Source organism: Oxyura jamaicensis, chromosome 2 (genome assembly GCF_011077185.1).
Source record: "Oxyura jamaicensis isolate SHBP4307 breed ruddy duck chromosome 2, BPBGC_Ojam_1.0, whole genome shotgun sequence".
NCBI classification, from domain to species: domain Eukaryota; kingdom Metazoa; phylum Chordata; class Aves; order Anseriformes; family Anatidae; genus Oxyura; species Oxyura jamaicensis.
In genome coordinates, this window is record NC_048894.1 from 67,070,174 (window position 1) to 67,082,641 (window position 12,468).

The following is a 12,468-nucleotide window of genomic DNA, read 5'->3' on the forward strand; positions in this document are numbered from 1 at the left end:
ATGGCAAATTACTAGCAATGACCCAAACCAGAATAATAGGTTTCACACAAGTTTTGCATTTAACAGTGAGGTGGTGGTTTTACTCAGGTGGGCAGCCAAGCTCCACCACAACCACTCTCTCACTCCCCCTCCTCAAAGATGAATGGGGAGAAAATACAATAAAAAGGGCTCAAGGGTTGAGATAAAGACAAGGAGATCGCACAGTAATTATCGTGATGGGCAAAATAGACTCAGCATAGAGAGACAGTAAGATTTCTTACCTATTACTACTAAGCTAGAGAAGTGAGAAACAAAGAAACCAAAAGCACCTTCCCACCCACCCACTCTCTTCCACCTCCTTCCCCCAAGCGGCACAGGGGAACGGGGGAATGGGAGTTATGGTCAGTCTATAGCGCTTCTTCTTTGCCTCTCCTTCTCAGTCACTCTCATCCCCTGTGCTGTGGGGTCCCTCCCACGGGATGCAGTCCTTGCTGAACTGATCCAGCATGGGCTGCCCACAGGCAGCAGCTCTTCAAGATATGGGTCCAGATATGGGTCCATACCACAGGGTCCATTCCTCGGGAGCACACTGCTCCAACCTGGGTCCCCCACGGGCAGCAGCTCCTGCCAGGTCACCTGCTCTTGCGTGGGCTACTCTCCACAGGCCACAGGTCTGGCCCAGAATCTGCTGTGGCAGGGGTCTTCCACAGGCTGCAGACTCTGTCCGTGCAGGTCCACCTGCTCGACCATGGTCTCCTCCCCAGGCTGCAGCATGGAACCCTGCTCCACCAATATACTCCATGGGCTGCAGGGGAACAGCCTGCTTCACCATGGGCCTCACCACAGGCCGCAGGGGACTTCTGCTCCAGCGCCTGGAGCACCTCTTCTCCCTCCTTCTGCACTGACCTTGGTGCCTGCAAGGCTGTTCCTCACTCCTCTCACTCTCCCAGCTGCTGTGTGGTGCAGCATTTTTTTTTGTCCTGTCTTAAATATGCTCTCACAGAGGCACAAACAACATCACGTATTGGCTCAGCTCTGGTCAGCAGTGGGGCCCTTACATTACATGGGGCAGCTTCTAGATCCTTCTCACAGAAGCCACCCCTGCTACCAAAACTTTGCCACATAAACCCACTACAAACAGTTTTAACACCACACTGCAAACATGATTTAAAACAGGAAAACAGAATTTATAAACATTTGAATATTTGATGACACTTTGTTTTAATAATTTTCACATGTATTTGAGATGATTAAAAATAAGGTGGCTAGTTAGTGAATACTGAAAAATTTCAAGATGATTTATCATCAAGATGTTACACAAGCCAGATATCAATCTGTATCTTTGTTAAGCAGAATTAAGAATCCTGTGTCTTATTTAACAATGAATTCCCCAGCATTCAAATGGAAATCAATGGCAGTTGACACCAACATTTGACCTACATTTGGTTTCTGCCAAATTTTGTCTACATTTTGGTCAAGAACATCATTCACTACAAGCACCCTCAAACAGCTGTTTCTAGAAAGGAATTGACCCACTTCTGAGGGGACAGTGTTACAATAATAAAATGCTGTAAAATGGAAACGATGGAAACTTGGGTTTCTAGTAAAGGTAAGGTTCCAACCTCAAGTTTCAACAGCATATTAAAAACAAATATCAATAGATATCTATTTAAAAATAATAATAAAAGAAAAATATAAAAACAAAGACTTCCTCTGACTAGAAGTTTAACCTCAATAAAAGTTTGAGGCTGTCTTGAAATTATTTTTGCATTATCTTCAGAATAGATTCCCCAGAAGCATATAGAATTTCTGTATGCACAAGCTGGGTATAAGCACTATTCCTGTACTGCCAGAATTGTTTTGGGTAGAAAAGACAGCTTGGCTATCCCGGAATGGAATGGCTAACTTTGTGTCAGATGTTGGTTTGGTGGTTGTGGTTTTTGTGCAAGCTTGCTTTTTTCCTCTCTTCAAATGAGAACAGCTTCTAATCAGGTGCCTGCTTTTCCCTAGCTCTTCTCATAAACTGACTGGTTTGCCCTGGGTTTTCCAGTGACAGAACTGAAAACAAAATCGTCCCCATCAAACGTCCACTGTACACAAATTGGATGATACAACACCTTGAAGATCAGATATGTCTATTAAACACTGTAAAATATTTTCCTGTAAACATATAATCGTACATACCTCAAGTTGCTTATTCCTTTTGGAATAATGTTTGAGCAATGCTAATATGTCCAAAACAAGACAAGGTGATACTTCCCAGTTTCACAACATATCCTTTTAAGTTCCTTTCCCCAGGCTGAAAGGCCCAAGGATGACTTCTGGGACAGCATACAAACTTTACCTATCAAAAGTGATTTAACCACAGATGAACAGAATCCTGTGTTCAGAGCTATATAACTAATGATTACAAATTGTGCCTGTATCTTCAATACTATATTCTCAAAGTATCTTTGAATAACAACATACTGTACTACTGCCTAAACCTATGATTGTTACCTGAACAATTTCAGTCTGGTTGTGTTTTCAGTCTCTTTGAAACTGTATTTGTCCTCTAAGTAACCTGGCTCCATTACTGATACATATTTTGAAAAACTGTCACTGTTAAAATAGCTACTTAACATAAAATAATTTTTATGGTATTGCAGTTAATCAAACCCCTAATTAAATTATTTCAATTGCCCACAAAATACTGCTCAAGAGCAAACAAAGAGCTCACAAGGAAACAAACTAGATGAAAAATTCAGGGTGTGTTCCAAACACAGCAACTGAAGCAAGCACTTGCTGAATATGCTTTTTCAGAAAAACACTGATTGCTCAATGAATTTGCTCTTATGTCATATCACACTTGAGGTTATTAAAATAGCTCTACAAAACCATTATGCATGCTGCAACAAAACAAGAGCTAACTGAAGTTGCAGAAGTTCAACTACTGAAGATTAGGTTATAAGACTTTTATAAGACTTCCCAATGCAGCTGATATCAGCAGAGGTTAATCTGTAATAACCCCCTTGTCCATGATCCCAGCAGGGATCTGCCCTTCTCTTTCCCTTTACAGACACCACGCTACCCTGACATGCTGCATACCTCATTTTATCCTCCATGCAACAACAGTCCTACTATGCCCCTCTAAACAAGAAAGTCTCATGCAGTCCTGCTTTGGCAGTCTGCCTACCTACCCCACGCAGCACAACTGCCAGTTCCCTAGTGCAGCTAGCAGTTAGCCCTCAGCAATCAGCTGTGTGCCACCTGCTCCTTTAACCCCCCCAACCATCTTCCCTGGATTAAGAAACTTGATGCATCCACAACCAACTCAGGGATGAAAAGATAGCTGGAGACATCACACAGGCATAAAACCAACCACAACAGCTCATGCAGGCAGACAAGGCTTTCAAGTCCTGGAAGTCTCCTTCAGTTACCTGAAGGAGAAACTTAGTAGTTTCTAGTTTCTCCTTCAGGTAACTGGCCAGAGATCCCCTGAAACTTGAAGTGAAACATGCAGGACAAGCAAGGACTTCAATATCCCAGAAAGATGGAGATTTACCAGCTGAGTATACAGTACCGCTAAAACAGAATACAGCCATAATCAGCAAAATGGTTTAGTTCAGTTAAGTAATTATTCCACCTGTGACCTACGGTATTAACTCTGATAGATGGAGTTCCATAAAACAAAGTCATTACTGATGCCTTAGAGATGAATGTCTAAAAAGTGAATGGCAGCTGTAAAATGATCAGTACCTAATCGTTGCAGTCTATATTGCAGTGCCTTCTTTGCGCTGTCATCTTCTGTCAGGATTCCTTTCCCCCCACCTCAAAGATTTACTTCTCCCAATAATTAAATCAGATAAATTTGAGCCTAACTGAAACTAATTTTGTATAATATCCCAAACCATTTGCATAAGGCTTCTAAAATTCTCCAAGCTATTCCTCTAGGCAGTGGGGCAGCTAATTATCTACCTCTCCAAGCAGCCTTCAAGGCATCACAGATCATATGTTTAGGAGACAGAACAATTTCATTCCCTTGCAAGAAAAAAAAAAAAAAAAAAAAAGGCGCCCATTACAGTCCTAATGTATCTTGAAAATTCCTCATTTCCACAAAGATTAAATAATTCACCCTCCATGGAATATATTCGACCATATAATAACAGGCAGACATGATCATTGTGCCCTGAATATCATAATTTAGGAAAGCCATTTCTGAACTTTTGGGATATGCAAATCCAATTGATTCTTGAACTGTGAGGCTCTCAAAATGAACTGAGATTTTTGTTACCATACATGTAATCACCATGCCTTTAGGTTGGTCTGTGCCAATTTATCTTGCAACCTCTCATACAAATTTGATTCTATCTCAGCCCAGTAAGGCACCTTTTTCCACAACCAGGTTTACAAATGCTAAAACACATTGCAGAAGTACTCTGATTCTGGCCACTGTTCAGAAAGAGTAAATGATTACAAAGAAAAAACCTGCATACAAAATTGTTATTCACAGGCAGTCTTTCTGCACATCCTTGGAGTACAGAATTAGCTGCTCAACATGATCAATCCACGTCTTACTCCCTCAGCCATCATCCCTTGCAAACACAAACTTCTGAAACCACCAGTTGAGTCATCTCCAGTCAGACTGCAAATGGGCTGAGCTCCCATCTGCTTACACATGCACATCCTGGTAGAGCTCACCAAAATCCAAGACATTCAGATCTCTCTCTACTCTTCCATGGGGGAGATCTTCAGCAAAAGAATGAAAGCAAAGTGGTGTGTTACTAAAGCAAGACAGACACAACAGCAATTCCTGTACACAGTTTGTTTCAGGCATCCAAATACAAAACTGTTTGTACAAGTTTAAGGCTACAGTTCTTGCTTTGATAACTTTTCTTTAACCTCCAGGTGCTAATCTTGTGTTTGAATGTAGATTCCAGGAACAACTCCTATGAAAGTCAGCACAGAATACCTCAGAACATAATGAAGAAGCCTCATTTCAGAGGTGGCCAAGGTTGGGGGCTCAGGTCAATACCCCTTCAAGACTTAGCAACAAAAACATAATAGTAGCACTTGTCATTGATGTAGAAGAGTCAGTTACACTTTAGAAGTCAGTTACACTTCAGAATACAACAGACGTTCAAGGTTAATCCAAGTGTACTTGCTTGGTTTTTGTTGTTGTTTTAAAAAACAATGCCCATCTTAAAGGGAAAGAGAGCATTCACCCCCAGCATAGTAGAAGGAAAGTTTCACACAGAAATTTTAGATGTCTTACCCTTCCCTTTGGTGCCTGCAATACCACAAGACAAAGAGCTCCGAAGAAACCTATTCATAACATGAGACATGAGGGATTCACATCATGAAACCACAGTGCCAATTTCTCTCCCTGCCTCTCATTAGCAAGAGATTAAAGCACAAATGATTCACCAAGGATCATCTACCACATTACATTTACAGCCAGAACAAAAGCATTTTCAGTTCCCTAGAGGGGTCAGCTAAAACTCCTCAATTAAACTACAATCCCAGTCTCACATCCCCTCTGCCTAAATGACTTATGGGGACTGGCACAAGTCAATACCTAACTCTCTAGTGTCATATTGAACTCTCTTCCCTAAACCTGGCATTCAGCCTTAGCCACAGCTTCTGAAGTACAAGTCTTAGGAGTAATGGTTTCTAGAGACCCAAGCAGTCTACTGCAATGGGAGAGAATAGTATAAATTATTTTCCTGAAGTTTTGAAACCCTTGAGCGCCTTTGCACCCAACCACAAACACTTTGCACCCTTGAGTGTACATCTGGAGAAAGTAGTAGCTGATGCTTTAGTATACCGTCATCCAGTTATTGGTTAGAACCTGACTAGAACATAAAAGCTGTTTTAATACAAAGAAAGAGCAAAAGTTCTCACTGTTGTTTCTAAAGCCAATCTAGTTTATTTTAAAGAAGGAAGTATTTCCTTCCAACGCTTCAACACTTCAGTTTAAAGTTTCAACACTCTCCATCTGTCTCCATTGCTGTACTTTCCCTTCTATTACCTGCAGATCCTCCAAGGCCACGAGTAACCTGAAATACCAAAGGAAGAGACTCCCCTTTCTCATCCTGCATTTTCCTGTAAACAGCGAACTCAAACATGGTAATAAAGAACAACTTTACTTGTTGCCGGCAAGGTCTCTGATGAACAAATCAGAGAACTCAAATTACCAAAGTGCCAATAAGGATGCATTTCAGATGCAGAAAATAAACAGAAAGACTAACCAAAACATTACCCTAAAACCTAGTAGAACTGTTCAGAAAGGGACTTCCAGGTCAGTCCTGGGTAAGTTACAACATCCCTTAAAAACATGGCTTCCAGCCAACAGTTCTTCCAGTATCCATGAAAAATATATATATATTCATCTTTCCCACCCTGGGCCAGCAGTACAGATTATCCAACTTTCAAACACAGTGATTATAGGAGCTGTGTAAATTCCCCAGGGTCAAATTTTGGGTTTATGAAAGGCAGATCCTGCTTGACTAACATGATTTCCTTCTATGACAAAGTGGCGCTCTGGGTGGATGAGCAAAAGGCTGTGGATGTGGTCTACCTTGACTTCAGTAAGGCTTTGATGCTGTTTCCCACAACATCCTCCTCAGGAAACTGGATAATTATGGCTTGGTCTGTCGTACGCTTCGTTGGCTTAGAAACTGGCTGGGTAGTCGGGCCCAAAGGGTCATGGTGAATGGAGTTAAATCGAGTTGGAGGCCAGTCACTTTTGGAGTCCCCCAGGGCTCAGTACTGGGACCAGTCCTCTTTAATATCTTTATTGAATATCTGGATGAGGGGATGGAGTGCACCCTCAGTAAGTTTGCAGACGACACCAAGTTGGGTGCGTGTGTCCACCTGCTCAAGGGTAGGAAGGCTCTGCAGGAGGATCTGGATAGGCTGGACCGATGGGCCGAGGCCAACGGTATGAAGTTCAACAAGGCCAAGTGCCAGGTCCTGCACCTGGGGCACAACAACCCCAAGCAGAGCTACAGGCTGGGAGATGAGTGGTTAGAGAGCTGCCTGGCAGAGAAGGACCTGGGAGTATGAGCCAGCAGAGTGCTCAGGTAGCCAAGAAGGCCAACAGTATTATGGCCAGCAGGGCTAGAGAAGTGACTGTCGCACTGTACTCAGCTCTGGTGAGGCTGCACCTTGAGTACTGTGTTCAGTTTTGGGCCCCTCACTACAAGAAGGACATGGAGGTGCTCAAGCTTGTCCAGAGAAGGGCAATGAGGCTGGTGAGGGGTCTGGAGAACAAGTCTTATGAGGAGCAGCTGAGGGAGCTGGGACTGTTCAGCCTGGAGAAAAGGAGGCTCAGGGGTGACCTTATTGCACTCTACAGGTACCTGAAGGGAGGCTGTAGCGAGGTGGGGGTTGGTCTACTCTCCCATGTGCCTGGTGACAGGACGAGGGGGAATGGGCTAAAGTTGCACCAGGGGAGGTTTAGGTTGCGTATTAGGAAGAACTTTTTTACTGAAAGGGTTGTTAGGCATTGGAATAGGCTGCCCAGGGAAGTGGTTGAGTCATCATCCCTGGAGGTCTTTAAAAGACGTTTAGATGTAGAGTTTAGTGATAACGTTTAGTGGAGGACTTGTTAGTGTAGGTCAGAGGTTGGACTCGGTGACCTTGGAGGTCTCTCCCAACCTAGATGAGTCTGTGATTCTATTGATTTGTATTTGTTTGTTTAAATCATCCCAGCATGCTATAGGTCATAAAATCATAGAATATTCTGAGTTTGAAGGGACCCATAAGGATCATCAAGTCCAACTCCTCACACCACACAGGTCTACCCAAAAGTTTACACCATGTGACTTAGTGCACAGTCCAAATGTTTCTTAAATTCAGACAGGCTTGGTGCAGTGACTACTTCACTGGGGAGTCTGTTCCAGTGTGCAACCACCCTCTCTCAGTGAAAAATCTCCTCCTGATATGTAGTCTGAACTTCCCCTGCCTCAGCTTCACCCCATTCCCACGGGTCCTATCACTGGTGTTTATGCAGAATAGGTCACCTGCCTCTCCACACCCCCTTGCGAGGAAGTTGTAGACCACGATGAGGTCCCCCCTCAGCCTCCTCTTCTCTAGGCTGAACAGGCCCAGTGACCTCAGCCGCTCTTCATATGTCATCCCCTCCAGGCCCTTCACCATCTTCGTCGCCCTCCTCTGGACACTCTCCAACAGTTTAATGTCCTTTTTGTTTTCTGGTGCCCAGAACTGCACACAGTACTCAAGGTGAGGCTGCACCAGCGCAGAGTAGAGTGGGACGATCACTTCACTTGCCCTACTAGCGATGCTGTGCTTGATGCACACCAGGATACAGATGGCCTTCCTGGCTGCCAGGGCACACTGCTGGCTCATATTCAAAAAAGGTATAACAACAACAACAAAAGTCCTTGTTCAAGCTCACTGTTGCTAATCAAAATACCCACCTACTGACTGGAATAGGCTTTGGAAAAGTAAGATGTTAAATAAAATGTGTACATACATTCAGATTTCTTTGAACTACTTTCATCTGAAGAGTAGGTTGTAGGGCTCTTAGAAACCTCATTAAAAGCTTGACAATAATAGTGTGTGAAGAGCAAAAGCTACAAATACTATATATACTTGTAATTCTTCAGTACTCATAAATTCCATTTTATATATAAGGTACTGATTTAATGAACTTTAGAACATGATATTTCATCTGATAGCATGTCCAGGACTCATCTATAATACAAGTAACTGAAATGACAAACAAAGCGGGTGACAAATAATTACTACAGCCAATTCCATACATAAAGAAAAATTAAATGAAAAGGTAAGACAAAAAATAGTAATATCATCCTCCTGTGTCTTTATGGGCTTAATGATATCAACATGCTAAAATACCAATTTGATTGACATGAGAAAGTTAGAATATGAGAGCAATCATAAAATATGCAACTTGTATCAGGAAATAAGGAAATATTTAGAATATCAGATTTCAGGTAGTCAGTTGCCAAGTAGAAAGCTTATTTAGAAATAGTAGAATAAAGACAGTATTAGAGCAACATTTGCAAGTGTATTTTCTGAACTGTTGTAACAAAAAAAAATGCATAATTTACTTGCACTGAATTTTTTTTGCAATGCAGATGTCAGATTCATGCCACACTGAATTTATTCACTATCCTTTTTTTAAACCTAGACTTATACATTTTCCATGGAGATAAGTTATTTAAATACCACCCCAAGATGCAAAGTTGGCTCTGACTGCGAAGACTTTTTTTTTTCCCCCAAGTGCAAACTAATTAACATATTCATGAGGGAGTAAAATAACTGCAGACTTCAGGTGAAACACTAGCATAAGCATCAGCAGAGCTAAATTGCAGCAAAAGGTGCTAAATCCTGTGATTGTGATCACTATAGCACTCAGACTTCTACCAAAACAGACAAGCGTTTAAGTCCCCAGTAGCTTTAGAACCAAGAGAAGTCTCTGATTTCTTAGTGAGGACACTGGCCCATAGGAGGTACTGTGAAGGTGAAGAACTGAAGAAAAAAGGAGGAAAAAGGAAGGGGAAAGATTCCAGACAGAAATTCATATTCTGGCAAGTGAGAGAAAAAGTTTTTTTGCAAACTGCACAGAAGTTTCTTGATTTGCTCCAATTTCTTCCAACTTTCAATTACTTCCTACCTTTTACAATAGACTATGAAACCCCTGCACTACAAACATCTGTGAATTTTGGAATCTGGAAAGACAGTGGTGGCTGTATGGCATTTTCCACAGTATAGACATGGCATGCAGATTAACAGTGTGGGAAAAAACAGTGGTAGCAATCACTACATTAGGACCTACATGATCTACCCCTGTTCTTTTAGCTACTCTCCCCCCCCCCCCCCCAACACACACATTTAGAAAAGTTATTGCAGCTGTTGTCTGTCAGTCTTGCTACTGCATAACATCCTGGCTCTTCAACAGGAAAATTTCAGTACTGCAGTTTTTGTTGGTTTAGAGCAGAGAATTCAGTGATTATTCTCTTCTCTCTGCAAATACTTCCACACCTTTAATTTTGCTGTTACTGTTAAAGTCTTCCTTTATTCATGACTCTGTATGTTACGGAGTCTTACTTGTTTGCCTGCAGTTTTTTAATTTCCATTTAAAAATGTGTAAGAAAAATTAGTCTTTATCAACAGAATGACAATAGTACCAACTTTGCGTCAACTTATTACAGAACAATTCAGTTGAAATTAAAGAATAAACATTTTTATAATCAAATTGACTGCAATTTTCCAGGGAGCACAGGATATCAGCAACTATTTAAGAGGTGCTTCCATCACCATTCTCAGGACAGTTTTGTTCTCAGCCTTCTGAACTCTCCTGATTAGTTTCAAACCACCTCAAAATCATGTGTGCTCTAAATAAAATAAAATAAATAACAATAATAAAAAGCTTGGCAAATAAAAAATGCTCAGCACACACTTCATGTGTCCCCTGTGACATTCACTGCCTTGTGTTCTGCCCATCTTAACATGGTGCAACTGAAGACAGATCTATCAATGGCAATTTTCTCCACATCACAAGGGTCAGACTCCTTTGCAGCTCTTGGATGTCAATTTGCAAATCATCTAACATTTACTGTGTTTGTTCTCATTAGTCCTTGTCTCCCTCCAGTGGAGGAAGAATCAGACCTCCCAGTACTTTAAACATGATTTATAGCTACCAGCTGACTAAGCCATACAGATGGGTCTTCCTCCAAGTTCCTGTTTCCCCAGTAAATGAGCTCCCAAGAATATTAGTTTTTTCCTTTATGCACCTAGCTTAACATAATTTTAACAATAATTCCTTTCCATCTCCAGCTCACTGCTATTCAAGGTCAGTCCTGTAGGATAGTCTTCTCCTTATGTAGTCCCATCTTCAAGCCATCAGCAAATTTCATTAGCACATTTTTGTTTTTGTCCTACTTTTGGGTAATTAGTTAAAATAATAAATAAGATCTATGTCAAAACCAGTCCCTGAGGGACTCCACTAATAAACTCCTCTCCAGCCTTACAGTTTCACTTTGAGTCACTCCCAACAATGTGTTTGTACTAACCTCTCCTGTAGCTCAGACAATACTTTCCCACATAGCACCAGATGCTGCTAATGCTAGGACAGGTAAAAGCATTCCTTTGCTCACAAGACAAGTGACATGGCTATGAAAGAGACAGAGGGTCCCATCACAAGAGGTGTTGTCAGGGAGAAAATTAAAAAGCCATCGTACCCAGATAAGGGGGACCTTATCTGGAAGGTTACATACAACTTGTCCATTTAACCAAAAGGGGGAAAAACACAAAGGAAGACAGTTAAGAGCCGCCAGAGGAGCTTGCTTTTATAGCCTGCCAAAATGAACACATCTCAGTAGTAAATGGCATAATTTGAGAAGAAGAGAACTGTTTAAGCAAAAGAATGATGAGAATGAACATAACTGGGAGTGCCACACGGCTGACACGAGCAAGTCCAGGAGGTTCATGAAGCACCTAGATGATAACTTCTTGGTACAGGTGCTAACGGAGCCAACTAGGAAAGGTGCCCTCCTAGACCTGTTGCTAGAAGACAGAGAGGGTCTGGTGGGAGATGTGGCGATTGGTGGCCGCCTCGGTCATAGCGACCATGAAGTGGTTGAGTTCAACATTTATGGTGACAGAAGGAAAAGCGCCACCAAAACCTCATCCCTAGATATGGGGAAAGCGGACTTCAGGCTGCTCAGGGAACTAGTCAGTAAGGTCCCCTGGGAAACTGCTCTTGAAGGCCTCGATGTCCACCAGTGCTGGTCACTCTTTAAGCGATGCCTCCTAGAAGCACAAGATAAGGCAATTCCAAAATATCGCAAGTCAGGCAGGCGGGGCAGGAAGCCGGCGTGGCTGACCAGGAACATTCTAATGGAGATTAGGAGGAAACAGAGAGTGTTTCGCTACTGGAAGGAGGGCCAGGCGTCATGGAAAGAATACAGGGATGCTGTTCGTGTTTGTAGGGAGAAAGTTCGAGTGGCCAAAGCACAGCTAGAGTTGAAGCTGGCTGTGTCTGTGAGAGAAAATAAAAAGGGTTTTTTTAGATATGTAAATGGAAAAAGGAGAACTAAAGAAAACATAGGGCCGCTCCTTGATAGGGAAGGTCTCCTCACAGACGATGACGTAGGCAAAGCAGAGACGCTTAACGCCTTCTTTGCCTCTGTCTTCAATGCCGATGATGGGCTTCGGGACCCAGGGTGCCCTGAGCTGGAGGACCGGGACGGTGGGGATGACAAACTCCCAACTGACCCTGAACGTGTGCGGGATTTGCTACTCCACCTGGATCCCTACAAGTCCATGGGTCCGGATGGGATTCATCCCCGGGTGCTGAAAGAGCTGGCGGATGTCATCGCGGAACCTCTATCAATTATTTTTCAACGATCCTGGGAATTTGGAGAGGTCCCGGTAGACTGGAAGCTGGCAAATGTTGTGCCAATTTTCAAGAAGGGTCAGAAAGAAGACCCTAGCAATTACAGGCCTGTCAGTCTCACG